This window comes from Chenopodium album, chromosome 8, assembly GCF_948465745.1.
Source record: "Chenopodium album chromosome 8, dcCheAlbu1.1, whole genome shotgun sequence".
Classification (NCBI taxonomy): Eukaryota; Viridiplantae; Streptophyta; class Magnoliopsida; order Caryophyllales; family Amaranthaceae; genus Chenopodium; species Chenopodium album.
The window spans coordinates 63,385,167-63,389,490 of NC_137841.1; the positions used below are offsets into that span (position 1 = coordinate 63,385,167).

The 4,324-nt window shown below is 33.2% G+C and overlaps 1 long non-coding RNA gene across 1 annotated transcript; it reads right to left on the minus strand.

Moving 5' to 3' along the window:
* Positions 1-343: 343 nt before the first annotated feature.
* LOC145556233 (uncharacterized) lies at positions 344-2,799 on the minus strand. The gene is made up of 2 exons (XR_014091812.1): positions 1,286-2,799; positions 344-716 (listed from the first exon to the last, which is right to left on the minus strand). It is a non-coding gene; the product is annotated as an uncharacterized LOC145556233 (long non-coding RNA).
* Positions 2,800-4,324: the final 1,525 nt, after the last annotated feature.

Here is a 4,324-nt window from a genome sequence, read left to right on the forward strand (position 1 = left end):
TAAATCATTGTCCGTCATAAAATATTTGCGACGGATCAGCGACTACGGAGACCAATGCTTTAAGACTACTTTTGGCAATAGATTAGGGACTATAAGACCAAACTTTTGCGACTACGATTTTAATAGTTGCAAATTTAGCGACGAATTTGCAACTGCCATTTAGCGACTACCTTTCAAATTTTAGCAATTAAATCATTGTCCGTTGTAAAATATTTGCGACGAATTAGTGACTATGAAAACCAATGCTTTAAGACTACTTTTGTGACGAATAGAATAGTCGCAAAAGGTGGTTATTTGCTCCATTTTTTTTGTCAAAACCAGAGCAAAAAAAATGGCTCAAGTATTTTATTTTTTTAAAAAATTGCTTTATTTATGCTTAATTAATAATTAATCAATTATATAGATAAAAGTTCACAATCTAATACAATTTATGTTTATATTACAAAAAAAAAAAAAAACAGAGTAGATTATGTTAATCATAATATACACTAATCTCTTATAACACAGTGTAGCGCATGGAATTGGAAGCGATGCTTTAATGGCAGTGCGGCAGTAGTAGCAACAGCGTGGTAACAACAGCAACAAGTGTGGTAGCAGCAGCAGTAGTAAGGTAGCAGCAGTAGTAAGGTAGCAGTAGAAGGAGTAATATCTTATATCTTATTTAAAATTTGCTTTATTTCCTCAGCCAAGGAAGAGCGCATACCAAAATTTCACCCCTGTCATGACAAAAAGATAACATTTTAGACTTAATCCTACTCTAGCAAACACCCCATGATAGAATTTCAAGACAGTTTAAATTGCAATGCTTTTAAAAAATTTTAGCAATAAACCAATAGGCCATACCAGGCCACACCATCTTACACAGTAAGTTAGCTTGAAGTTATTGCAAATAGATTTTGTCCATCATATATAGCTCTTTACAAAGCATAATTTTTTGCTAACTAAACAGTAAGATTACAGAATGTTTAGCTAGCAAAAAATGGGATGAAAAATCTGAATCATTCGAAGACTCCAATCCACTAAATAAATATGTAATCATTTCTCATTGCCAATATGTAATCAATTCTCATTCCCTCCAAGCTCCAACAATATTACTAGTACATACTCTGACTTTAAACAAGATATATGCAATTAAAAGAAAGTAAGACACTATGCATGTGTGTTTTCCTAGTACTTGTCATAAACAAACATGGATCATATTATCCATAACCAAAAAAAATTTCTACACTGATAATCAAATAAAGGAAATCAATAAAGAATTGGTTTCCATTGAAAAAAACTATACCTCTTCATTGACATACTGGCATAACAAATATTGACAAGGCTCTTTTACAAAGCTACTCCCTTGTATTCTTCTCTTTTGCAAAGACTCTCAACAATTCCTTATTCATTTAAAGTGCTACTTTGCCATCACACTAAACCTGCTTAGATCACAAAAATAGTTATAAGATAAGATAATAAAATGGTGATGGAGAACAATCTACATATCAATTCATATGTAGTGCTTATGATGAAATGTCCTCATTATAATTAACATGTAATTTCAAAAACACTAAGGCATAAGTTATGATATTCACATTGAGCTATTAATAGTTAGCATGCTCAATGGCTGCATTAATTTTTTATTGATTAGAAAAATGGGGTGAAGGAAACAAAGGTTAGAGCAAAAATGTCTATGATCCAATATTCCAATGTAATCGAAGAAATCAACGGTGTCATAATCAATCAATTTTATGAATTATAAAATATGAAGTTAGGAAAATGGTCAGGGTGGCAATAAGCTAGCCCTTGCTTCACTGCAATACATAGTAATAATAGCAAAGCAACACAAATTAAAAAGAAAAAAGTGGCAACAACTAGCCCTTGCACGACAACGACAATAAAGATACCGCCTCAAAAGTGATGACTCTATCTTATCTTTTATATTCCATAAAGTATAATTCTGGAAATATTAAGCTCTCGCATCAGTATTATGAGCTTTGGTCACTAGCATATAATCTAATAAAGCTATAAGAGAATTGAGCAATACATGTAATTATGTAGACATAACAACTATCAAATTTAGTTCCTAAGGAAACAATAGTATTCCATTATCCAGTAGCAAAAAAGTGTTCAAACTCATAAGTCATATCAATTTTTAAGCATAGACAAAAGATAATTTCAATGAAGAGAAAGATATAAATAAAAGTTATGAACATTATATCTGCAATTTAGAGTCATAAGACAAACCTTTACCCACTTGTAACATATAATCCCCAATATTCCAATACTGAATATAACATTGCAACAAACATAACCTAGGCACAAACAGTCAAGTGCACACACTCACACTGAAATAGACAGAAAATAAAGAGAAGGAGAACATCATTAAGTTCACAATAGAATAGCTCAATCAAGAAAGCAGTTTCAGAATTATAATAACTTTCTGGTAGAGTTTTAAATAGTTGGAAGCATTATTCTATTCGTTAACATACTTGCTAACATAATAATTCGAGTTAAAATACTGAAAAGCAACAATTAACTTACCAGAAAGTACAATAACTAATAATTAAGTAAGACTTACGAACTATCTTTTATACTTATTCACATGACATGCTATCTTCTATACTTGGGGAAGGTCATGACAAGATGCATCCAAACAGGTTTTTCACAATTCAGCAACAAAGAAAGAAAATGCTTCCGCACTCAATTAAACTACTGTTATTCTAGCCCGTAACTTGCTGGCCCCACAACTCAATTATATAACACCACATCATTGCAGCAACCACCTACAACCATTGTCATGACAACCAACCGGCAGCAAATTAGGCTCAAAAACAGAATAAAATCGGACAAAAAAAAAGAATTCAATTAGAACTAGCGAACCTCAATACCAACTAATGAATAGGAATTCTAAACAAAACGAGAATGTAATTAACAAACAACCAACAAACCCCCCCTCTTCAGAAATTACACATTTAATAACTAGTGGAGAGAAAAAAAAAGTGTCGAAATTACCAGAATTGGGACTTTTACATTGAAAATAATTAGGGCTATTTGCATACTCAATCAATTGTGAATGATTTTTAATTAATTGACATCGATTAAACCATGGAAACCACATTAAAAACAATAATTGAACGAAAAAATCAACGATAACCCTAAAAATTGTAGCTGGCAAAATTCAATAAGCGAAGGGTGGAAGGGACGTCAGGCATTTAAACAACTTACCTGGGAGGAGACGTGGTTGTGCAGCGGAGGAAGATGAAGAGCAACAATGAGGGTTGATTCTCTGAAATGAAGCCTTTTGCAATTTTTTTTTTTACGAAGAAGAGTGTCTGTACTCTGTACTATGTTTAAGAAGATAATTTTTTTTATGAAGCAATTTTTTAAATAATGATTAAGTTTTTTTCTTTAAAGTTTGGCAACAAATTGTTTTTAAGGTTTTCTTTTTTAATTTTTTTGCGGCAACTACTCATATACTAAGGGTTTTTTTAAAATATCTTTTTATAAATTTCAAAAATAATGGTAGCGACTACCAACTTAGTTGCAAATTTTTAAATTGAAAAATAATTCAAAATAATCAACCCCATCAACTACAAATTTGTCGCAAAAAAAAAGAGCGTCGCAATTTAGCGACCGCATTACAACGACCGTAAAATGAGTCGCAAAATTAGCGACTACTCGTATCCTTCAGTCGCAAAAAAAAAATTTGCAACTAAATATTATGGTAATCACAAATATTAGTCGCAAAATAGCGACCGCCCAGCAACTACTGCAAAATCAGTTGCAAAATTAGCGACTACCTGTCTCTTTCAGTTGCAAATACATTTTTTGCGACTGAATTTTAGGGTAGTCGCAAATATCAGTTGCTAATACCGCTTTTTCTTGTAGTGTGGTGCCCTCGAACTTTCACCCCTTTGAGTCCTTGAACGTTTTGAGGCCATTATATGTGGAAAAATTTGATGTTTGAAGCTTTCTCTCTCTAAGGGTTTGAAGGAAATATGAGAGAAAGTGGGAGAAAATAGGTGGGAGATGTGGAGGAAGATGTGAGGATTAAGAATATGCAAAAATTTTTGAGTTTTGATGGAAGGATTGGAGAAGATCTTGAAAATAAGTGAGTTTGAAGGTGTAAAAATGAAGGTTTTAGAGAGAGAAAGTAATGGTGAAGAAGATGAAAGAAGAAGAAAGTGAGAAAAGAAAGAAGGGGAAAGGATATAGAGGACGGCCAAAAAAGCGCGCCCGATCGGGCAAGCCTCGCCCGATCGGGCGGATAATGCTGAAATCCAGAACCTTAGTTGCGCGCCCGATCGGGCGAGCTCCGCCCGATCGGGCACGAACACGA